Source organism: Miniopterus natalensis, chromosome 10, assembly GCF_054644295.1.
Source record: "Miniopterus natalensis isolate mMinNat1 chromosome 10, mMinNat1.hap1, whole genome shotgun sequence".
In the NCBI taxonomy this organism is placed as follows: Eukaryota; Metazoa; Chordata; class Mammalia; order Chiroptera; family Miniopteridae; genus Miniopterus; species Miniopterus natalensis.
Window position 1 is genome coordinate 13,190,722 of NC_142090.1, and position 26,103 is coordinate 13,216,824.

General features: G+C 42.7%; 1 protein-coding gene across 1 annotated transcript in view; it reads right to left on the reverse strand.

Annotated features, from left to right (window-relative positions):
* EXOC4 (exocyst complex component 4) overlaps positions 1-26,103 on the reverse strand; it is a 643,616-nt gene that overhangs the window by 239,387 nt on the left and 378,126 nt on the right. The window lies entirely within an intron of this gene.

Genomic DNA, 26,103 nt, shown 5'->3' on the forward strand with positions numbered 1-26,103 from the left:
TAATAAATGACACAACTAGGATCGAAACCAGGTCTTTGGGTTTGACTTCACTGTCTTTCTCACCACCCTGCAGATGTCACACAAAGAAGAAAGGTCGGTGTATGTGTATAATAGAGCTCAACGCCCTCCAGGTGAGCAAAAGCTTGATGGACAGTAAGCAACTCCTGGCTGTGTTGGCTAACGGGGCAACAACTTGTCAAGTTACTCAATACACTAGAAACTACTAAGTTTCTCATTATTTCAAACGTTACTCAAAAGGAAATTAAATGGCAGATCTGAGATATAAAGTTTCTTCCCTAACTGTCTCACAGGAAAGCCCTCCTCTGGGACTAGGGAGTTTCTGAACTGAAAGCCTCAAACCACACAAATTCCAGTGGCAGGTCTGCCTCGGTAAAGTGCCATGTTCCTGGGCTAAATTCTCTCAGCCCATAACACAAGGGGGTCCATGGATCTGTCCCCAACTTAGAAACACCATAATGAAAGATCTACGAAGGCTTCTCGTACGGGAAGAGTAAAGGGGCTTCATGTTTCACAGGACAAATTAACTCCTTAGAGCACATCTTCTCTTTTTTAATGGTAGGAGTATCATAAAAATTATTTAAAATTTACGACCTTTGAGAGCAGTTTTTGAAAAGTATGCAAATACTTGTAAACACACAATCCTGACTTCCATTCAGCATCAAACCTACACAGAAACTGTGATGCAGAAAGATGAGACATGAAAGTTTGTTTCTGAATCACTAAAACTAACATGAATGAACATTTATTAAGTTAAATCAGCTGCGTGCCCAGGCACCTTGCTGATCCATTTCCCTGTAATTCCTCTTACTCTTACATCTTCTTCTCTCTTTTCTATATTTATAAATAGCTTTTTACATAGTTAAGATAGTATTGTATATACTATTCTGATACTACTGCATTCATTTCTTATAGTTAGGCAGTTTTCAGCATCATTAAAAACACTTGGCAAATATTTTAATTACCATGTAACACTACATCAGACGGATGCAGCATGATTAACTCATGATTCCCCTATTACTAGATATTTAGTTTGTTTCCAATTTTCTGCTGTTATAAACAAACTGAGATGAACATATTTGTACAAAAATATTTACTCACATATCGGTGTACTGCCTTGGTATAAACATCTATAAGTAAAAAACACTAAGTTTAAATATTTTCATACTTAGTGGTTGTATTTATCAGTGGTCCCACTGGCAGACTGTAACAGTACCTGTAGGCTTACCAACTGACAAAAGTAAGGAAATAGTTCCGTATTTTAATGTTTGTGTTTTGGTTTCTAGTAATATTGAAGTTTTTATATATTTCCCACCCATTTATGATATTTTTTTCACATATGTGATCTCATTTGTTGATTTTTACAACTTAAGGTAAATCATATGAACTAGGACCCCTCATAGGTAAAATATCATTGAAAATCAGCAATTTCATGTTGTTCCAACCTAGCAGCTTAAAACTTTTAGGATTTGAAACTGTATCACCTATACAGTGAGAGCATTTTCAGTTTATGTGAGACACAGGACATATAAACATGAAAAGAAGAAAAAATATTCTTGTGCCTAGTTTCAATATCATTATGGGTCCTGCTGAGAGCTCTCTGCCTCCTCCTACAGCCAACTACCCAATGGCATTATAACATTTATAACCCCACCTTAACATTTTCCCTTAATAGAGTGTCAGCTGCTAGAGCAAGGAGGAGCAGGGCAGGGAGCGTATAAAATCACCGGGATCTCAGCATCCGGTGTCTTCCAGGACAAGTCTTCACTCCGCACACCTTTCCACTTAATACCACCCCCCCCCCCCCCCGCACCTCCTCTCCTGCTCCTAAGATGCAGAGAGAACAGTCCACGCGTGAGAATGCTGACCCCAGGAGGCAGTGAAGAGCGTTCACGTATCTGATCCCACGCCCTTTTCTGACTCCTTGGCAGGCCACGCGCGAAGTTTCACGTGATGATAAAGAAATACTTTCCTAGTAAAAGCCAGCTGGAATTGTCCACTTGGTCAGTCCCTTGTTAAGAAACAAGAATCAGTGAGCGCAGATGAACGTATCGGCTTTCTAATTAGAATTGCCAGTACGTTGTACTGGGGCGGGGAGGTGTAGTTAGCACTGAACCGAGTCATATAGAGAACTTGCTTATCAGCTACTATTCTCAGCAAAGTTGACTTCACCTTGAAAAGTCAAACACCAGCCAAGCAATATGGGGTGGGAAGGGCAGTGAACTTCCTCCAGCTCTCAGGCAATCTGGGGTCTAGCCCTGGCTCTGCCACCAAACTAGCTGTGGGACCTGCACTGAGTCAACGGCCATTTGGCCAGGTCTCTCTTGTCAAGGGGACAGATGAGACCAGCCTGATGCTCTGTCCAGTTCTGAAATCTATGAAGACACTGACAACTGGATACGACCACAAGCAGCCCCTTCTACAACTCTGGCAACAGTACAATTCATCAAGGGAGATGCAGAAACCCGTTCAGAGCAGGCTCGTAAGCACCCTTAAACTCACATGTGCTGGGAAGCACAGGCTTTTGTGAGTTTCATGAATGTGTCTCAGGTGCTTTAGAGAAACAGAGCTGGCCCAGCTAATTGAATCATTTCATCTCTGTGGCTCTATTCAACTGTTGGGGTTTTTCCAAAAATGCTCCTTAGGGTATCTTCTGCTTACATTGTTGTGTTCAAAATTACAGAAAATGCTAATCTTCCTCTAAGACTTCTTAATTAGGGCAGGCTGAAGCCCCGGCAGACCACTGTTAACACAACTCACCATTCAGTGGTTTGTTTGCTCGCGCTGACTGCGGACAGGCTGCTCTGTGCTCATTGGGGGCAGGGTTGTGACTTGCAGTCTTGTTTTTGGAATCAAGTTGTGATGCTGGATATTACAGGCCAGATAATGATAACAGAAAATCCAAGAGATGATAAATATCTTTTTATTGTTATTAATTCTGTTGTATCAAGTACTGTTTGCAATCAGGAGACCATTTCCTAAGCCTTGGAAATATTTTTGTCACACAGAACTTTCCGTGGTCTAGACAGAAAGACTTTGACACTGGATTCTGAGATTCAAAGAGGACAGGTTTCCAGTGATTTCATAGCCCTCTCTGCCTTCTCCCTTACTCTAAGAGCTGACACTATTTCGGGAAAATAGTAATGGTGTACACCGTCCCACGCCCATCCCATCATTAAAACAAGTCTGGAAAGGTTTCTGTGTTAGTTAAGAGCAGTGTACATACTGGACAAAATGTAGTTACTGGACAAAAATACTGAACCAAAGTGCTACTCTTCATGAAAAAAGACCGAACAGGAAAGGACTGGGCCTTCTGAATGCCCCTGCTGTAAACGTCTGCTTTGAGTCCATACCCTTTGCTGTGTCCATGGGCTCCCTGAAGGGCCTCACTACAAAGAACTGAGCAGCACAACAGGACACAGAAGCAGAGAATATCTCCTTGTGACAGCTCCTGTGAGGGATTTCACTTGTCCTTACGGTCCGCCTTCGGTCAGGCAGGTGCTGACTTGGGGAGGCAATGATTACTTCTGACCTAGGCCCTGCTGCTTTTCTCTCTCTCTCTCTCTCTCCATATAGATAGACAGACAGACACACAGACAGGTATTAGGTGAAGCCTACCACTACCTTCCCACACTACTCTTCTACTTCCTGAGCTCCACCCACACCCCTCTGACAGTCAAGGACTGATGTGGCCCACCCTCATGCTCCATCAGAACTCCCCCTCAGCAAGGCCCTTTGCCCAGCTTGCTGTCCTGGAGAAGCTGGGGCAGTGCCTAAGCGATTCCAGGCTGTATCTGATGGCGACCTTATGAGCAGCATTACACAGCAGTGGTTCAGACAGAGGTGAACGGCTCGAGTCAGACTACCTGGGCTTGAGCCTGGCTCTGCCATTCGCCAGTGTGGAACCATGAAAAAGCACGTAATCCTGTTAAGCCTGTATTTCTTCAGTTGTAAAATGAGAGAGCTCATAGGACTGCTGTCTTTAAATGAGATGATACATGGAAACCCACTTTAGATCTATACGTGGGACACGGTAAATTCCCAGTAAAGCTCAGACATTAATGACGTCACTAATATGTTATCACCACATTACCAAAATCTATTAGTCTCTCCTGGATCTATTATAATGTTAAGAAAAAATTTCTCACAAAAATATCTTAATCCAATATTCAATGAAAAAAAAAAGAATTCTGTGGTCATAGGAATATGGGAGGCGCTGTTATAAATAAAACTAAGTGGATTCTTCCCCTACTATGGGGCATCTTAGAATTTTTATTACCCTAAGGAGCAATGTAACACCAAGAATGAGGTTAGTTCTGGTATTTTCCAACCTTATTATTTGCTGATTGAACTCTTTGCCTGCCTAAAACATCTTTAACGTCTTATAAAACAAAAAGATTCTACAGAACCAATTCAAGGGAAAGTGCCTTCACCCAGAGATTTTAATGGCATAGTTTCAGGCAATGTTACAAGCTGGGGGCAGGGGATTCCGGCATGTGGCACAAGCCCTGAATCCCAACAAGTTTCATCATATTTAAAACTGCCTGGCCTATCAGTCTGCTGCTGGCCCTTCCTACTCTTCCCTACCCTCGAGAAACACCTCAAAAGGTCAACCGTTTACTCCTTAAGCACCTGAAATTGCCAAAGAGCCTTAACTCTTCACTTTCCTATAGGAAGGACACAATTTTTATACTTTATAATGTACAGATTGTATCCCAGAAAAAATACTATATATCTTAAGTTAGGTTATTAAGTTTCAAAGGTTAATAAAGAACCCCTCGGGTATCTGAGTAAGAAAATGAATGCTACTTCACAGGCACACTTACCAGTATGTAACTGCGTAACACTGGGCACCACTTGAACTGTATCCTATTTCTGTTTCAGTTATTAAAAATTTATCTACATACATCAAATAGAGGTGAAAAGAAGGAGCATGTGTTTATCCCCCATCGCTTGCTGCCTTTGTAACCTATTTCACCACAGAAACTCTCTTATCCTCAGTGTGCCCATTGGTCTGCATGTCTGCCTCTCACAGGCAGTGGGCTGTGCCCCTCAGAGACAGAATCCTGGCCTTTTCATGCTTGTGTCCCTAGTGCCTGGCATGGTGCCTGGGAAGCCATAGGCATTCAATAAATATCCAGTCCATTCAGCCAAAAAATTATGCATTGATTTCATTATTTTAGAGTAGCTTGACGACCTGCCTGGGTCACAGTCAAGCGGTACCATTAAAGATGGTTCCTAAATAGTCCAGCAACCCAGAACTTCCCTGACCGAAGGGAAGATAAAAGCAGCCATGAAAGCGATCCTTCCTCAACCTCCCTGCATGAGAGAGCAGGTCTGGAGCCAGGCGGCCTGCTTCAGCACTTACTTGCAATGTCAGGGAGGTTATTTAAATTTGTAAAGACTCAGTCTCCTCATCTGTTTAAAAATGGAAAGAGGAACAGCACTGTAGTGGTCAGGGTTCTCCAGTGAAACAGAACCGAGAGGATGGCAGGATGGCACAGTTCAGATCTGACGGCTGTCAGCTGCGGAATTCATTCCTGCTCCAGGGAAGTCGGCTTCTGTGCTTTTCAGGTTTTCAACTGATTGGAAGAGGTTCATCCACATTATGGAGGGCAGCTGCTTTACGCAAAGTCCACCTGTTTAAATGTAAATCTCATCCAAAAACATCTTCACAGAAACATCCAGAATAATGTTTGACCACATATCTGGGTGCCACAGCCCAGCCAAGATGACACAGAAAATTAACCATCACAAGTCCCGTCTCACAGGATTACTGGGAGGATTAAATGAAGTAATAAATAAAAAAGCACTTAGAAGACTGTCGCATAGATAGTACTGAGGACTTAGGAAGAGTTGTTCAAAAGAAAACTGCTTTGGGGTCACTGGACAAACACATATTTAGCTAGAATCCAGATCCATGAAGGCCTGTCTTTATCCAGGTCTGCAGCCTTCCAAGAATGCTAAGAGAACAAGCTTTCCCACAATTTATGAGACATCTCATTATGGGAATCTTCTCTTTTTGAATCACAATTTAATCCACGCAGGGACTCCACAACATAAAAGCCTCTCTAAGAAGAATCCACCAGGCATTTCCACCCTAGCATATCTCAGGAAGACAGCTGTCTAATGAGAGTCTCCTCTCCCTGAACCTGGGCATTTCTGAAGCTGGGGTACCCTCATGATACTCCCATAAACATCTCAATCACAAAGCAAACACGTCTACATCCTAAAAAACGAAATGCTTCATTTCTCCCTAAAATTACTTCCTTCCTCCTATCATCTTTAACTCAGCAGAAAAACTCTGGGGAATTTAACTGATCCATAAAATGCAACTTCCATTCAATGGCTTACATGTGACATCACATCATTTGACCACTACAGTCACATTTTAAAGGTAGGATCTGCTATCTTCACATGTAAGAAGAGGGCCCTGGAAGGCAGAGTGGCTCCATCTGTATTAATGCTAAATGACAGTATCTGTTTATGCTCTTACATACAGAAAACGAAATCCCAAACAACCAATTTCACAGACAGATTTTGTAATAATAATGTACCATGAAGCCAAGGAGCATATTTAGCCCGTCAATACACACAGCTCCCTCACCACCTCCACCAGGTGAGTACACGGCGCCAGGACACGTATTAAACAAGCAGCCGGTCATGGTCTTGCCCATTTGTTCCCTCTCCTTCCTGGCAGCCTGAGTGAAGTGTTTCCAGGTGTCCTTCCAGGAGTCACCGTCTTTGACTATAGTCCCCATGATTCTCCTAAACAAATATTCAGACCACACCCAAACATCTTAAACTCATTTTAACCAGTATTTTTATATGACTTCACAATGTGTTTTATACATGCTTTTCAGAATTTCTCCCCATTTTGGGCTTTTTGGTTACACAACATAAGAGAAAAACGTACCGCAGAGCTCCCTCACCACTTCCAGCAGGCAGGACGCCCTGAAAAGAGCCGCCTGTGAGCCAGGCAGTGGGCTCTCCGCAGACGGTGCATCTGCCAGGCCGCCTTGCTCTCGGCCTTCCTCGGCTCCAGACTGAGAAATAAATTTCTGTTGTTTATGTCCCTCAGTCTGGGGTGTTGTTATATGAGTCGAAAGGGACTAGGACAACTTCTCATTGCTTGTCTTCTGTAAGGCTCCTATCCATTCTGTACGCACTCCTTTTGGTTTTTAAACAGTGATCATAGTTGTAACTACTTGTTCAATGTCCACTTTTCCAATCAGATTGTTGGCATCAAAAGCGTGTAGACCGTGGCCATCCTGACATCCCGAGTGCTGGCGCCGTGCTCAAAACAGAGTAAGTGCGCAACACAGACTCTGAACAAACGGATGAAGGAATATATAACCAAAGAATGAACAAATGAAACAGGGGACATGCCAGAAAGACGGGTGCCGTGAGTTCCTCTATGACGACAACGCCATCGCTCTGCAAAGCTGCCTGATTCGACCAAGCCCACAGAGTGAGCGAGAAAGTCGCTGTGATCGCAGAACTACTCAGACTCGCCGCTCCCCTCCCCGTGCTCGGCCCTCCTGATCACACAGCCTCCCCTGCAGGGCGGAGTGGTAAGAAAAACAACTGAAAGCCAAGTTCTTAAGTGCTGCACAGACATAAGCAAGTCGCCAGGAACGGAGGACTATCTGGAAGAAGAGATTTTAGATGCTGGTCTTAAAGAAAATCAATCAGAAAATTCAAGAGAGATAATAAACAAGTGAAAATCAAAAATCAGATGTAAATATTTTGCAGTTGGGCTTTAAGACAACATGTCAAAGCCAACTTGACAAAAAGAGCTATATGTAAAACTGTGGCTTTGCTGAAAACAAGGAGCAACCAAGAACCGACGCTCAAACCAAGATACTGTTATACATGGAATTGTCTGCTCACTTACACCATCCATCCAACTTTTGCTTTCCTGCTTTAACTCCGTCCATGAAAACCAATCAAACTTGAATGAGATGGAGACCAAGCAGCCCCTCGGGGACGGAATGCCCTCGCACAAGCCGAAACTAAGATCTGGTGGCGGCAGAGCAGGAAGGAAATGTGGAACCATTCCGGGCTCTTGAGTCTTCAGAGGGCTTTCCCTGCTGACCCTTCCCACCCCGATAGTAGACTAATTGGGCTCTAGATTCCAGGCAGAAGTCCTGAGCTGTAATTTGGTACATCTGCTTAGAAATGTGACTAGAGTCTCAAATGATTTAATTGTAACATTCGGAAATGGGGACACTGGTGTAATTAAAAACAACTACCAGAACAATGCTAATAAAGGTCACTTTGCTGGGAAAGAAGAGAGATATGCTCCAACTTCTGCAAGCAAATCAAGATGCCTTTGTGGCCATGAAACACGCTGGCCTTCCAAATATTCTGAGATTTTCAAGGCAATGAGAAACTGAAGGATTGGGTCAGCAGGACAGGAGACGGTCCCCTCTGTGTGACGGTCCCCCATGCTAACTAATACACATTTGGGTATGAATACAAATGGCTTCTCTCCATGTGGCCTGACTCTTGCATTTCAGGAAATCTGCAGTCTCCAAAAATTAGTTTTCTGAAATTTTCCCATTGGAAAAAGTTCCACATAAGTCTCTAATCCCCTCACACATCACTACTCATCTCTCCTGCAACATACCCTCTTGTTTAAAACTGGACTCCTCACAGGAAGAAGCACCACAGGCATTTCGGCTTTACATGGATATTTATTCAAGGAGAAAGCAGTCATCTACCAATGGTGTCCTGAGCCTCTGCCCAGAGAACAGTCTATAAAACCAGAACAGCCTGAGACTCCTGAGAAACTGGAGTTCAATGAGCATTTAGGAAAAACTGGTTTAGGCCAATGATCTTAAACACACTTGGGTTTAAATATGCTTGAAATATAAAACACGTTTCCGTCCACCGTTAGTGTCAATGGCTCACTATTAAGGGCTCACAGAATCCAGCATCGTGGGGGAAAGGAGAGAATGGGAGGCGGGCATGGTGGAGAAACAGAGGCCAGTGTGATATGAGTCCCTAGATAACTCTAACATACAACCCCCTTCTTCGCTAATGACCAGAGCATCACAACACGGGGCCTTGTAGCTTTCCTTCGCTTCCGATAAATTTCCGGCAATCTCATTTTGGTCTCAGAGGTTTATCTGTTTAGTATTCATGGCACAAAAATCCACTGGCAAAGAAAAAGCCAACCAGCCTTTAGGAAGGGCAGAAACACGTTACCCCGGTGGCTAGGATTCTTTGTCTTTTATTGAATCTCAACTACTTTGACAGCAGAAGCAATTTACTGTGAAAAGAGAACCGATCACTGATTTGATGTTAAAATACTAGTGCTCGAACTAGAGAATTTTAGACATCATATTATATTCTTGAAGTTTGAGCAGATTAGAACTACTTATGACATAGACTGAACAAAATTCAAACCAATTAAGCCACATTTTTAGAGTTATTTAGAACTGGGGGCACCTGGGGGAGTCTCTCTCCTTTCCATCACCCCTTTGGACTCCCCTGAAAAGCCTACCGCCTAGGGTAGGGAGTCCAAAAAAAGAAGAGCATGACATTGGAGTCTCCTGATTTTAATTTCCAAGTACTGAAGTTCCCCTAATTACCACCACAATGAATCACCTTTACTAATGTGAGGACGGACATGCTTCTCTTGTGCCTACAGAATAGACACCTGACCTAAATAAAGCCAACTGTCCTGGATCCTGAGCGTATGCTGCCATGGTGCCCTTAGACACCTAGCAACATCACTGCCCCAAGTCCCCTTGTGCTAAAGGGCTAACGCAGGAAGCCGGGACTGTATCTAAAGACGGGTTTGCTTGTCAAGTAGCCCTTAGCTAAAACTTGGTAATTGGGATTCTGGAACCTTCTCACCTTTCCCTAACTGACAAGGTGTTCGTGTGCCTGGACTGCTTGTGTGAACAGTGTGGTTTATGCTGAACACCCTCCTTCCCGCCTGGAGTCAGGGAGTGTGGTACATGCCAGGCCAAGAGTGCCCACGTGCCTAGTCCCTGACCCGGGCACTGAGTCACTCGTGCCTGCTGCTGGCTTTCTGTTCCTGGGAGAAGGGTGTGCTCTGTGTGGCCTCACGGGGAGGGCAAGCACGAAGTCCTCCAGACACCTGTGCCTTTTCCCTCATCAGCCAGTGGCACATCCTTCCGATCTCACTGCAATAAATCTGAGCCACGGGGACAATTACATGCTGAGTTCCACAAGTCCCTCTACTGCATCCCAAACGTGAGTGGTCTGGGCCTGCAGTGGAACTATGATGACTTCCCAACCTTGGGCTTCGTGTGGCCCCTCTCATCACAGGGGCTCATGTGTAGGCTTCACATTCCCTCTCCTGAAGCTTGCCCTACATTATTCACGATGTGTATCGATGGAGCAGAGTCCTTGTAGATTTCTAGGATCTGAGTTCTTCCTTCAAAACTATCTTTTACAAGTAGCCTTCTGAAGAAAATATGCTCAGGTTCATTATCTAATCCAAAGTATCAATTCCAGTGGTAGAAATCTAAGGCCAGGTAGAAAGATGTGAGTTCAACAACTGAGCAGTGTGAGAAGCATTCTGGGGCAGCACAGGCTTTGCAGTGCCTCAGCTCCACTACACCATCAGCTCCTCGATCTGGAGGGTTGGCCTAGCTCACGGGAAAGCTTTAAGGAACATACCCAAAGGAAGAGGAAAATCCACTGGCCTCTCAGCCTCTGACTGTATAGATCCAGAAAGATACATCAACATACATTTTTCACTGCATGTTAATTTCAAAGCCAAGTCATAAATTATTTCATTTGACCCTCGCAGCATACCAAGTTCTATGAATACTTCTGGTGTGATTTTAAGTAAATGATATCACCACTAATCCTCTTGGAGTTCTTATGACAAGTTAAACATACCAAATTTATTTCACTTAAGAAAAATAAAATAAGAGCAAAATATCAACCATCACCACCACTGCCAATAAGAGCACCATGGCACTAACCATTTATTCTTTCTGCTAAGTACACAGCTGTGGTCACTCTGGACTATGATACTTTGAGTAGTAATTGCTTCTAGGTGTGTTCACTACAGTGCATTCCAGTATTACATAAAAATTTAAAATAATAGGCCTTAATATACAGCAATAATAGTATTTCAGAAAACTGAATTTTTAGTGATTTGGCATTAACCTAACTTACAAGCTGAGAAAAAGAGTCTCAGATTTTCATAGCAACAAAATGCTACTGGAAGATTCACCGCACGCATCTAATTCATGTACTTCTGCCCAGACTCAGCGGTGTGGACGCTTTTCTAAGTGCTGCGTGAAACGGTGCATCTTTGCCTCGATATCCCGAGTCCCAACACCCCCCTGGCGGAGCTGTACCTCTGAACCCTGCTCTCTCCCCTCAACTTCTCTTCTCCTTCGCTTGCTCTCCTCTTTCAGCTTTCCTAAGTGTTTCAGTGAGACCCGCCTTAGAAAAGAGTAAGTTCTGTCCTGATACAAGGCCCATGGGGAATTCACTGCTGTCTGCATGGCAGCTGAAGGAAGAGACATGGGAAACATGGGTGCGTCTCTGTGACCGAAAATTTTCTGCAGCAGGTGAAAAGTTTTCTGCATTCTGTTTGAATTCTCTCTGCGGTTACAATCCTACTTCGCTGCAGTCTCAGGCAGAGGTGCACGGTGGCTCACGGATCACAAGCATAGCATTAGGGGAGACTCTGGCACTGGGAAAATTAATTCCGAGGAAAGTGCTGAAGGAATCTGTGGCTTAGTTAGCCAGGTTACAATTTTTTTAATTAAAAGCTGTAATATTTCTTCACCTGTAATAAGGCCCCTAAGTAATACTTAACCAGCAAAATAACTGAAGCTCTGTACCTAATTTGGAACCCGCAATTATCCTAACTAGAAAAGAAGTGCTTTCAGTATGTTTAAAACAAAATAGTGGAAAACTAACTTACCTAGGGTTTTCCTAGATTGATTAAAAGCTAAAGGAAAAAAATAAAAAAATTAAAAGAAATAAAGGCTATGAGTTGAAATGACCCCTTCAAAAACAAACAAATAAAAACCAAGTAAACATGCAATGTGAGAAAATCCTTCTTATTTGCTGTCTGACCATGAACTGTAGAGCAATCATACACCTTGAGGAAGGCAGAGATAATGTTTTAAAAATAGCTCCCCCCAATATATCAGTCAGAATTTTTCTATTAACATAATTGTAAAACACAGAAAAGTGAGAAGTAAACACATTCACTCTACAAATACATGTATCTTTTTAATCCTCGCCTGCGGGTATTTTTTCCATTGCTTTTCAGAGAGTGGGAGGGAGGGAGAGAGAAACAGCGATATGAGAGAGAAACATCAACGGGTTGCCTCCCGCACGTCCCCCAACTGGCGTAGGGTTTGAATCTGCAACCGAGGTCCGTACCCTCGGCCAGAATCGAAACCGGGGCCCTTCAGTCTGAGGGCTGACACTCTAACCGCCGAGCAAACTGGCCAGGACTCAACAAATGTTTTCTGAAGGGACACCCTCTGCCAGCACCTGGCCCAGACACAACACACAACGGTGAAAAGACCAGCCTGAGTCCTTTCTAACACTTCCATTCTAGAGGGTGAGACAATAAAAACCAAGTAACAGATAAATAAAATAATTGTGTATGGTGGTAAATACCTCAAATTTACTAAAAAAAACAACAAAAATGATAAAGATTAACAAAAGATGATGGTTCTAAAACAAACCACAATTAATATTTTGGTCTATTTTATTCCAGTCCTTTTAAAAATGTTTAAGTGAGTGTTCTTATAGTTGCAATCCTGTCACTTTATATCCTGTTTCTTTCATTTAAAGGTCTCTCATAAACATTTTCTATATCATGATACATGCTTTATGAATGTAAGTTTAATAACAGGTTTTATTATTAAATATGCTAACATTTAGAGAGCACTGTGTACCCAGGCTCATTTGATCTTCATAAACCTACAGGATAGGTACTTCAACTATCCTCACTTTATAGATTTAAAAAATCAGACCAGAAGTTTAAGTAACTTATTGAAAATTGTGTAAATTAAAGCACAGCTAAGATTCAAACCAGGCAGCTGGACTCAAGTCTAAGATCTTATCACTCAATAAACTATTCTGCCTTAATGGTTGTGTAATACTCCATCACCTTTATTTGGTGATTGGCACACAGACTTTTCATAGGGTTAAAATGAAAACGACAAGACAAAACATACGGAGTGACAATGGAAGCAACAAACACAGGGGTAAAAACAGCAGGTAAGTAGAAAAGGCTTCCCTTGGACTGTCTAAATGAAATGGGTCAACCGTGAAGATGAAAACTGAGTTTTCAAAATGATCCCCTTTGCAAATTTCTGAACATTTCTAATAGAGAAGTGACTATATATTTAGAATAAAGCAAAGGAACAGGTGTTTATTGTTACTGGGTACTGTTTTCACCATAAAAGCGTCAGCTAGAACCTTCTGAAAATTTGGGCTCATGAGCAACAAGCAGCAAAGGATCCGGCCACCAGATGTGTCCAGCTTTAGGTGCATTTGCTATTCCTCGGCCTTAGCTAGTCTGAGGGGTACACAGAACCTCCTGGGCGCCTCCGCACAATCTTAGAGAAACAACACACCCAAATCGCCAATCAGGACAGGTGCTACTTGCTGGAAGTTTTCTACATGTAGTAGGGTTCACACACACGAGCCCAACCAGCAGTGGAATAATGTAAAACCATTTGTGATATTAAGAATAATTAACAACAATCCTCATCAAAACTCTAACTCTAGCTGTGCCTCACCTTACCTTTTGATGCTTTGGGGTGTGTATTTTCTTCACTACTCCCTGCCTCCCCAGCTTACTATCTTCAATTAGATTCACACCCATTCAGTGAAAACTGTCCTTCAGGCACTTCCTCTTCCCCTAGAGAGTCCTTTTAAATTAAGCCGAGTAAAAATTATAATGTAATAAAAGAGTTAAGAGTTTGTGCTTTGAAATCAAACTGTTGTGGGTTCGAGTCTTGCCCCATCACACACCTCTGACTTACAGACTTAGTTGGGGGGAGGGTCGGGCTGGGGAGGCAGACAGTGTACATTATGCCCTGTGCCCAGGGAATCCTCTACAATGCCCTGTACATAGCAGGTGCTCAATAAATTTCTTCACATTACATTCCCTCATATCTACGTTTTCTCTGAACATTTAACAAGATCTAATTCTCGTCTACATTTTTCTTGCCTCTAGGAACTGTGCGCCTGGCAGATGTTTAACAGCTGCACATCGGCAGTGAAGGAAATGATGTTGGTACATAATTTGGCTGTAAAGTTTATAAAGTGCCTTGAGCTGACAGAAATAATGCAAATGAAGACTGTAAATGAATATAAAACGTGAAATATCTTTCCCACTAACCTATCTTTTCTCCTCAGATTTGTCTCTCCCAAACTAGGGATCCCCTCTGGTTTGTGTGTGTGTTTTCCCCCCTTTCCCTAAGAGGCAGACACACCAACCTAATAGGCAGCAGTCGGAAACAAGGCGGCTTTCATTTATTTACAACTTCCAACATCAGAGTGCAAAAATACCAAAGTAGCTTAAAACCAGAGATTAGCCTCATTCACCTAATGTGGGCAGCTTGTTCATTCAACCTGGTGAGTGGGCAGCGACCCCTGTCCATCACGGCCACAGAGAACAGTAGCCCAAGCATGGTCCACATGGCAGCTGAGTTCTGCTATTTCATGATTTTTTAAAGGGTAGCATCTAATTCCCACAAAGATCTTGTTTCTGGGAGAAATGCATCCTCTTTGATACATGACATGTCGCAGTGCTTTTGAGTGGGGGCTTCTGCCAGTGGTGCAAACACTGGTGACATGACACAGGTACCAACAAAGGCACAGCTGCTAATGGGTACATTTAAATCAACGCCTATTCTTCCCACACCACCCTGCACAGCCCCCTTTGCTGCTCTGAAACAAATACAGCTTAATTTTATTTCCCGCCTGGCTTTGTATAATTTGACATGTCCTCAGTCAAACACGACCCAGTCCTTCAATCAGGCTCTATTTTTCTGGAGATGGGAAAACAAGAGGAAGCTAAAGCAATTATTGAAAACTCATAAGCAGCAGCCTTAGCCTAATTACCTTGACTTTCCTTTTTAATTTTTCTATCGATTGTCTCTTGTTAATATACAAGTATTGACGGAGCCGGCCGAGCCTGGTGCTACTATGATAAGAACAGGTGCTGGTGGGAAGCAAGTGTAATTAGGAGCCCTGATGCCCTGCTCTTCCTCCTCGGAAGCAACACGCACTGCACAGGCTTTGGTTTGAGGCCTCTGTAAGACACCAGCAGCACCTGAGCAGCAAGAATCTTTGCTAAATGCCTTTGCTGTCGGTTGTGCCTTTGCCACCAGGGGGCAGCTGGGAAGAAAAAACACCCCTTTTCCTTTGTTCCTCTCTTGATGCTAAAATAATGTTTCCCATGTTTTCAGCACATAATCTACTAGAACTCCCAGGCCAACAAGTCCAGGGGGATGAGCAACCCAGGAATGAAGGTGACATCTTTTGGAGTGTGCAGAGTTTCAACTTGAAAATACCCGAGCACTATTGGGTGAGCGACCCCAATTATTAACGCAGCACTGACGAATGCTTTCAACAGGTCCTGATTCCTCTGTTGGGGAAATGTGAAGTTTCCTGGCTGTAGAGTATAAAACTCAGTTTAAATAGTTATTTCTAAAGTACTTTAAACTTTTCAATTTCTCATATATCTAAGTTTTCTAGAATATTAATAACAAGTAGGTTGAGAGTCTTAAACTGCCACCTAGGTGCACCTCACCATAAGTAAACACAAATTAATAACACCGTGGGAGTCATTTTTCTAGAAGCCAGGAAAACCCTGGTAAACCAGGAGGTCATGCAGCAGTCTGTCTTATTTTATCTTTCAAAGTAACTCAAATTGAAAATAAGTAAAGCAGGAGCAATCAGCAATGCTAAAATAAATCAGAAATATCTGTGAGGCAGACTTCTCAAAGAATGAACCCCGGTCACAAATTTGGTTAGATATTCCAGAAGGAAGGAAACATTTTTAAAGACAAGCAGTAGCCATGAGACCAAGTTGGCGTACGATCCAGGAAACGAGGGGAAAGTGCTAGGAGAAGGAAGCCAATGGAGACACAGGAAAACGAATGAAAGAATCATCAGATTATGGAAGGAACAGTGGGCTGGGCAGAAGCAGTGGTTCAGCAGCAGGAATATTTCAGTCCCCATCATGTGTACTGTAACAGCAACAAAGGTACAATCAACTGTGAAGGGACAGGCCTGCAGACTTTGGGGCAGCTGTGAAAGGGCTAATGGATTTCTATTAAAATAACCTATCAGTCCCTAAGGGCTGGTCACAGGCATAAATACATCATCAATCCAGATCAGCAAATGGCAAACAATTCTTTGCAGGGTCCTGAGAAACAAAGTCATACCACAACCTGTACAAAAGTACACAACCTCAGATAATATCACAGATATTCATCTGCAACACAGCTCACAAACATGCTTTAGGAAATACTGGTTCAAGTACCTTACATAAGATTTAAAATTCAGAAAGGGAAGCTGAAAAACATCCTTAGAATTCTGAATTCATGAATTCCAAAGAGTGTACCGTGATTGATATAGTTGGATTCGAACACGTCACAACGTTCAGGAAATAGTTCTACATGCCTAGTGTGTCCCAGAAGGTGAAATACAAAGGCAGACATGACATGGTCTTTCTCTCTACAAAGGTCACTGTCTGGTGGAGAGAAACACTCAAATAATTATGATATAATGTGACAGGAACAATGATTATGACAGGAACACGGTGTTAAACCAGCCAAAGGAAGAAAGTGGGAGGTTTCATTTAAAAAACACACACATTCTATTTAAGGTGCATCTTAAATTCATATTTGAATGACCATCAGGAGAGCAGCAGGGCTGGAGCAGTGGGTAAAGGGAGGCCCTGGCATCTCAGGTCAGCCCAGGCCTCCATCTGGGAGGGACAAACCAATGTTGATAAGGAAAGACCTACGTTTAGAAAGACAAGGGTGGGACACCTGCTGGGAGGCTACTCTAGGAGATAAAGGGAAGGCAGACAAAATGTCACGTGAATACAACTAATCAGATGAACCTAATTCATGCCCTGAATTCTGCTGCAAGGGAGACCAGGAGACTAGTCACGAGGGCACACAGGGAGGAGCCGGAATGTTTCCTGAGTGCCAAACCACCAGACTCACAGGCAGGCTGAACAGTCAGGATGATTATTAGCATCCAAGGCAAGAGTTCCAAAGGCAGGGCAGTTTCAGAACCAGCTCACTCAATGGCTCTACTGGGTTAAGGGCTCAGGGTCTTCCCATCTTTCTAATCTCTTATCACCAGAGGCTTGTCCCCTTTTTATTACAAAATGGCTGTCACAGTTCTAGGTAAGACATGAATGTTTGACATTGATGACAGAAACAAATGGGCCTGTTTTTTTGTATTCTCTTTTCATCAGAGAAACCCTTTCCCCAAATGCCTCAGTAGACTTCCTCTCAGACTTGCTGACCATGGCCCAGACCACCGTTGACAAAAGCAGCAGCATTAGCAGGACTGCCCTAGAGGAATCATGATGCACTATGAGGGGCAGGGAGGGGCCTTTCCTGAGCAAACCACCTTGCAGAGAGAGCAACCTGAACAAAATTAGCCTTTGGCAGCGAGGACAAAGGGGGTAGGTATGGGGTGGTAGGCAATCAACAGGTTCAGGAAGTTGTTTATCTCCAACTCTGTGTTCTACTTTCCTTAATTCTAACAGGAGGATGTTAATATCTGCCTACTCATCTAACAGGCCCATCATTCCTGCGGTCACCTAAGCCTATGATCTAACAGACCCACCATTCCTGTGGTCACCTGTGCCTATGATCTAACAGACCCACCATTCCTGTGGTCACCTGTGCCTATGATCTAACAGACCCACCATTCCTGTGGTCACCTGTGCCTATGATCTAACAGACCCACCATTCCTGTGGTCACCTGTGCCTATGATCTAACAGACCCACCATTCCTGTGGTCACCTGTGCCTATGATCTAACAGACCCACCATTCCTGGAAACCTCTGCAGATCACGTGAGAATCATCATTATAAGGGGGTGATTAGAAAGGAGACTTTTGTCCTCACAGAGTAGCAATCTCTCTGAAGACTGTTAATTGAAAGGGCAAATAATTGTCTCGAGGAAAAGCAATTTGCTGAGATGTGTGGTTTTGCAGCATTTTACATTGTCATTATAAAACAGAAGGCTAGATTCTATTTGGAGAAAGATAACCAATAAACCAAGAAGCTGCCTAACAGTGTTGGAGTGTTTCCAGAGAACTTTTTTATTTTTTAAATTTTTGTGTGTTTTTATTGATTTCGGAGAGAGGAAAGGAGAGGGGGAGAGAGAGATAGAAATATAAATAATGAGAGGTCATTGACTGGCTGCCTCCTGTACGCCACCTGCTGGGGATCAAGCCCACAACCCAGGCATGTGCCCTGATCGGAATCAAACCTCGATCTCCTGGATCACAGGTCGATGCTCAACCACTGAGCCACTCTGGCCAGGCAACTTGTTATTTTTAACAGACCATCTGAGCAACATCACTAAGTTGATGAAGCAACAATGCTTCCAAAGCATGTTAACCACTATCCCAACAGGTAAGAATGGACCAAGAGCCTTAAGTTTAGAGGACAGAGCTTACTATTATGCTCATGTTAATATTCATGCAGGCTCCTAAATATAAAATGTGTGGATAATTGCAAATTTCACAGTCCTAGAGTTTTTCAGAGGCTCATATGCTTACCTGTTGCTTATAGGGTAAAAACTAATGCATGTCAATTTCTTCTGTCAAGTTGAACATTCAGGGCAATTTCATTCCAGACGCAGTTTACCCTTGAACAACACAGGTTTGAACTGCACAGGTCCACTTATATGCAAAATTTTTTGCAATACATACATACTGTAAATGTATTTTCTCTTCCCTATGATTTTAACAACATTCTTTTCTGTAGCTTCGTTTATTGTAAAAAATACAGTGTACAATACATATAACAACAAAAATATGTGTTCATTGACTGTTTGCATTATTGGTAAGACTTCTGGTCAAAAGCAGGCTATTAGTAGTTAAGTTTTAGGGGAGTCAAAAGTTATACATGGATTTTCAACTGTGCGACGGTATGGCACTCCCATCCTCACATTGTTCGAGGGTCAACTGTAGTTATATGAGGATAGCAAGAATTATTGATTATCATTATGATTTAATATTATAATATCTTTCTGGTTGCCAAAGTTAATTCACTGAATCAAATTGCAGTATAACATATTATTATAGAATTGATCTCATAAATTGATGATAAAACTTTAAGAATTTCCTCTAATTTTCTCATTTATTTATTCTTCATTTTATTACACTAGAATCCTACCCTCAAATGCAGTGAGCCATTGTATCAGACTCCCAGCCCAAGAGTAACATCAATAATGCAATTACATATTCTGACTATGCCTGGAATTTTGTTGATTTTTTTTTTCTTTTTTAGAGAGAGAGGAAGGGAGAAGGAGAGAAAGAGAAACACCAATGTGAGCCTCTTAAACACCCCCTATCAGGGATTGAGCCAACAACCTGGGCATGTGCCGTGACTGGGAATTAAACTGGCAACCTTTAGGTGCACTGGACAATGCCCAACCAACTGAGCCACACTGGCCAGGGCAGCTATGCCTGGAATTTTGACAGCCAGATATTATGAGAAGATTGGAAAAGGCTTTGACTGGTAGACTACTGCCTGTCTGAAATGATGAAGTTATACAGAAGGCTAATTTGTTCTTATGGTAGCTTTGTAATTGACTTGGCCAGGCAAACCTACATGTGCCTGAATTACTTTTTAAGTCCCTGTTTGTTTCCAGGTGGGGTGGGCTACCAGAGAGACACTTCTTGAGATTCAGGGGTGGAAATGAAGCAGTAGCCACTTATTGTATAGATTCTGGAGGTGTGGTCTTCATCTTGCTGGTTCAACTCCTTGGTGTGGGGAGGCTGTTAGGTCTGCAACTGCTTCTCCTTTCCCGGATGTTCCTACAGCTTCTGCGAGTCCTATGCCAGGTGTGTCTTTAGCTCAATGATGAGGGTGTCAACTCCTCCTTCAGGCCCCAGTTCCCATCCACTTGTGGGCTCCAGCTCGTTCCTATTCCCCTCGTTTGTATCTCTCTTCTCCTTCCTGTCTGCCCTGTAGACTTCAAATCACAGCATGAGATCTAAAGGTTCTGTTTAACCGGAGCCCACAACTGCATAAAATCCCTGTAACAACTGTGTTTTATTGTACTGTGTGTTCTTATATTATATACACACGTTCACGTGCTTCTGCTTTTCTGATTGAACTCCAGTATTTAACACCATAACTAACTTGTTGTAATTTCATTCCATGGCATACTGTCCATAGAGATCTTTATTTTGAAGAGAAGTGACCAAAGGGAAGCTTTTTACTTTTTAAGTACCTATAATCCAGTAACTGACAGATGTGTGAATCATCAAGAAATGGAGAGTTAAGGCTTAAAGAGGCAAGAGGGATTACTACACATTTAAGAGAAATTTCTATTTGAAAAGGTTCAAAACTAAGCTTTAGCATCAAAAAGGCAAACCACAGTTACCTGCTAAATATTGCTTTAAAACCTCTTATTCTCCAATCATTCTAGAAAACTCTGGCTCTGCTATATATGAAATTCTGATTTTTCAAAACATTTCTTAGAGAATATGATAAAATGAAAATGGCAGAAAGAGAATTTAAATATACAGATCTCTATATAAGGGGGGTAATAGCAGCATCTATTGTGCAAAAGCGTTAACAACAGGAGTCTTCTAAAGAATGATTATTATTGTAATTAACATTCACATATGTGGTGCTGCAATGACGCTTCACCGAAACTACAAGCCTGATTTATGGGCATTAGATGTAACATGTCACCTCAACGCTCCTCCACGGGGAAAGCCCCTGGTACTGATGAGGAAACTGGGACAGCAGGTGGATGCCTCTCCTAGGATAGCCTACTAGGGAAGCATAGAACAAGGCGCTATGGCACCTGCTGAATTCATACTCTCACCCAGACGCCATGCTACCATTTTTAAGAATTTATACAAAATTTAAAGAAAGAGAAACCTTGCTTATAATATTCAATTATTCATCACATGATGCCCCTTCCTTATTCCAAAGTCTTCACTCACATTCCGAACCCAACAGTCTAGGTATGATCGGTTCTCTCTGATCAGGATGCACGCTTCCTGGGGCCAGGTCCTAGCCTCTTATGGACACTTGAAGACACTTCAAGAGTAACAAATAGTCACGGCTGTTATAAATCAACAGTGTGATATTTACATGCCCACTGGCATAGACTCAAGTGGACACAGTGCTTCACGTACAGCAGACGCTGAATGAAGCCCTATCAATTTTAACAGTCAACTGGCTCTTCATCTGGCAACATAAAGCTGAAAACAGACACAAAAACAGATTTTTTTCACTGAAAAAAAATCTACAAAAATGATATGCAGACCCATTCACCAAATCCCTTAACTCTACAGCAAAGGGGGCCAATCTTGAAGCTTGAAGGTCATTTCAGAACAAATCCAAGAAATTACAAATAATGGGTAGAAGATGTATAGAACCTGTTGCTGCCATTCACGGAAGCAACACAGATTCAAAATAATAAAGACTGCAAAGGGTTCTGCTGAATGAAAAGCCACATTCGTCATGACAAAGACAGCACAGGTTTATGTCATGAAGTTCAGTGTTGTCCTTTCACAAAATGCTGCTTGCTGCCCTGCTGAGAAAGCACAGGCCTATCCTTTATTCTTAAAAAGCTATTCTTAAAAAGCAGCAGAGGTTAGCAGTGTCTGGCCTCAGACCGCCACACATAATTTGCATTTATATTACACCTTATGGTTTAGATAGCACTTCGGGATCTCAGGTTTTGTTTCAGTCTCCATTTGGTAAGTTAGTTTCACTCTCTGCCATAGCTAAAAACTGTCAAAACAAGGCATCTATTTTATAAATGTGTTCTACATATAAAAAGAAAAAGTGGTCTAGAGCATATTTATCTCAGTTACTGGAAAGAATTCCAATGAAACAGAGGTACCAACACTACTGGGAGCTGAAAGAGAACTTACGCTGGTTCATATGGTACCTAAACTCATACTAAAGCGCCCCTGGAGATGTCAATAACACAGCTGAGACGATTTCTAATAATTACTACTTTAAGAAAAATTTAAGTCATATTCTTTGAAAGTGATATTCTCAAAACACAAAAATAGGTCATGGTGCCTGGAACAGCTCAGCTTCTGCAGACATGTAGGGCCTGCTGGTTCACCTCCAGAAACCGCCTCACACAGCAAGAAGTGATCAGTCTGTCATTCCATTGTCCACACCCACCCAAGCAGGAAGTTCACTCTGCTGAAAGGATTCTTGTCTTGTACAACGTTGCACTAAGCGCTGTACTCTTGCCCAGTAATACTAACCACAAAGGCAGTGAATGATGCTGTGTGTTTAATTTTCCAGCCTTCACGAGTCGCCAGTGTTATAAATGAGTCATTAACAGGTTCAGACAGATAGGCATTGTTTTTGCCACTGCTGAGAAATCTCATTTCTTTCGAGACAGCAGGAGGACAATTCAGGTCTAATAACAGGGGCACGGGAAGCATACAAAGTTAAAAGGACCTAGAAGTATACTGGTCCAGCCTTCTAGGAGAGTTATTCTGTCAAAGGCTGAATGGCATATTTCATCAAAAGTCCAGGCGGGGGAGACAGGCTCTAGCCTACAGAAAACTTGGAAGTTGTCTCTAATAAAAGTGAAAAAACCTCATCTCCACCTTGTAAGGTCTGAAGGGAAGAGCAATTTGCTAGACAAAGTCCCAGGTGTCCCATGCATCACAGTGAGCCACAGCCATCTTCTAATGTGCAGACACACTGGTTAAATGATATCCAAGCCACCAGAAACCTTAAGCTACTTAGTTCCATGTTGGCGTTGGAAGTCAAATGCCATGAGAAGAATCCACAGACACTAGAACATTTATGGCAAAAATCTTTCTTCCTAAGGGATTCAGAAAAAAGTAATAAGCTTCATAAGGCAGAACATTTATATAAGAAAAGTCAGAAAAAAAGTTTAGAGATGAAGGACCAGCACACAGCTTCGTTTAGCTAAAGCACTGAGTTCTGTGGAAGAATAACGGGGAGGGATGGAAAATGCTTGCAGGGACCCATTATCAAGAGCCTTGAATTTCATAATAATTGTTTGTATTCAACTATGGTTAATAAGAAGCCACAGAAAGTTTTAAAGGATCATAAAAAGATTGAAACTGTGCAAGAGAATTAATATAACAGCACTGTGTAGGACACAGTAAAGACCAGCTAGTGGGTGACTGTAATGGTTCATGTGTAGCCAGAACAAGATTAATGACTGTGAAAATAGTAAAAGAACAGCAAGCTGCCCTGGCCGGTTTTGCTCAGTGGTTATAGCGTCGGCCTGTGTACAGAAGGGTCCCACATTCAACTCCCATCAAGGGCAGGTTCCCCACCTCGGTTTGGGTAACCAATCTATGTGTCTCTCTCACATCAGTGTCTCTCTCTCTCTCTTCCTCTCTCTCCTCACCTCATCCCTCCCTCCCACTCTCTAGAAATCGATGGAGAGAATGTCCTCGGGTGAGGGTTAAAACTAAATAAAGAACAGTAAACTAAGGAGCAATTCCTAGGATGGAATTTATAGAATTTAAATAATAACTGGTAGTGGCAAAAAGAAAATAAACTGAAGATAGATATGATGCTTATGGCTTAGGTGGCTGGAAAAAAACACATCAGAAGCCAAAAACAAACGAAAAACCCCAACAGTCCCAGCAAGATGATGAGCTCTTCTCTGGACGGGATGGCCAATGGTGCATGTCATAAAGGTGTCTAGAAGGCAGTCTGTAATGAGGGCTCTGGGTTTGGGGAGGGCGAGCAGGGTGGCATTACATAAACATGACGGTAAAGCGAGGAAATAAGATCACTGATCTGGATCACAGAGACTAGAAGACAACCTAGGTTAGCAATTTGGGCAGAAGCAGTATTTTAGGAATAGGAAGGGTAGGAGGAAAGGGGAGAGGACAGGGAAAGTGCTCAGCCAGGCCGGTGGGAGACAAGCACAGCACACCCTCCCAGCGAGAATGTTCCCGAATGCACGGGGAGGTTTCCGCCTTTTTGAAAGGAGGGCAAATGTTGGAGAGAAAACCTGCTGAACTGAACAGTTAGGGGTTATTACTGTGCTCACTGGGACCAGTGGTTCTCAACGCTGACAGCACATCAGAATCTTCTGAGAAGATTTTAAAATTTATCAATCAAGAGGCTTATCGCTGACCAATTAAATCAGAATTTGTTGAAGCAGTGCCAGGCATTTGCAGTTCTCAAAATCCACACAGATGATTCAAATGCAGCCAGGGTTGAAAACCACTGCTCTAAATAGAATGATGAAGAATATTAATTTAAAGAAGAATATTAACTTAGAAAAGCACCCGAGCGTCAGCGGGTGGCAGAGAAAGAAGCAGCCTGCCCCTGGATGAGCCGGTGTAGAGACGGCGGTGTCCTGAGGTCACGGCGGGTCCCCCTAGGAGACAGTGAGCGCGCTTACAGGTGGGCAGAGGGTCGGCACGGTGGGCAGCGGGTGCTCTTCACCTGGAGGGTCCGCAGCCTCTGGAATTGCAGGGGGACTTCAGCCGCTCAGAGGGCAAGGGCCCAGGCCCGCTGGCCGGGTGGGCACAAAGCCTGCCAGTGCGGCAGCAGGCTCTCGGCAGAGGCCAGCGGATGGCACAGCCTGGGCAGGAGTCATGGAGCCTCCCGGGCCGCGGGCAGAGGGCGATGAACCATGTGGCTCGATGTTAGAAATCAGACGCAAGCGCTCAGTCAAAAAGGGAAGAGACTGCTTGGACCAAGGCTTCAACTCCCATCGACATCAAGTCCTAAGAAAGTTAAAGATCTCAAAGTTTTAGTCTGGCCTGGCTTTAAAACACCTAAGCTATGCTATGCTAGCTCTAAATTATATATTTTTAAAAACCTTTTTAAAATTTATACTGAATTTATTGGGGTGACTTTGGTTAATAAAATGACAGGTTTCAGGTGCACAATTCTCTAATACATCATCCGTATGCTATGTTGTGTGTTCACCACCCCACATCAATTCTCCTTCCCTCACCATTTATCTCCCCTACCCTCTTCTACCCCACCCCACCTTCCCTCTGGTAATCACCATGCTGTTGTCTGGGTCTATGAGGTTTTTTTCTTTGTTTAATCCCTTAAGGAATCCTGACAATGAGGTGAGTTGCAATTCATTAAATCCCTAAAATTTCAAGAAGGTGCATGAAATCAATAGAGGAAAATAAGAACGTCAAAAAATCCCTGGATCTCTGGGAGGCATACAGAGACTAAAAGAAATAACAAAAAAATATAATTTTTCCAATAAATGAAGTCTAATAGAAACAGAGATCACCCAAAGTTTCAAACTCATGCCAGTGTTGAAAGAAAAGTGAACAATCATGAGATAAGTGAATTTCAGAGACTCCATTTACCTTCTGCCAGGTCCTGTTTTAATAAAGTGGAAAACCAATTTATGACCCATCATCACCAGCTCCCTGCTTAATGGGATAATGACCGCACAGACTCAAAGGTTTAATTTCACATTCTTTCTAGTACTTGGGATGGTCCCATCTATAATTTGACTATTTAAGTGTCACCGACTCTCCTCCTGGGCTGCTAACAGAAGCTGTCCCAGTGATACAGGAAGCTCTCCTGCGGACAGCAAACAACCCACCTGCACAAATCTGATCTGCCTAAGGCGCTACTGTCTAGTGCTTGGTAAATGGTTTGTATAAAAATCCATATATTGAGTTGAGCAGAAATGAAATAAAGTCTGAGCAGTGACAGAATGTCAATTATGAAGTGGGCAAAGCAGCCCTTTCCAAAGTTGTTAACTTCGGAACTTTTATTTTTTGATTCTAGGAATGTTATTTAAATATCATATTCCTCTGTCACAGCCACAGTTTGAAAAACGACAAAAATTATTTAGTGAAAAGGAGAAAACCTATTCTGTTAGGCAA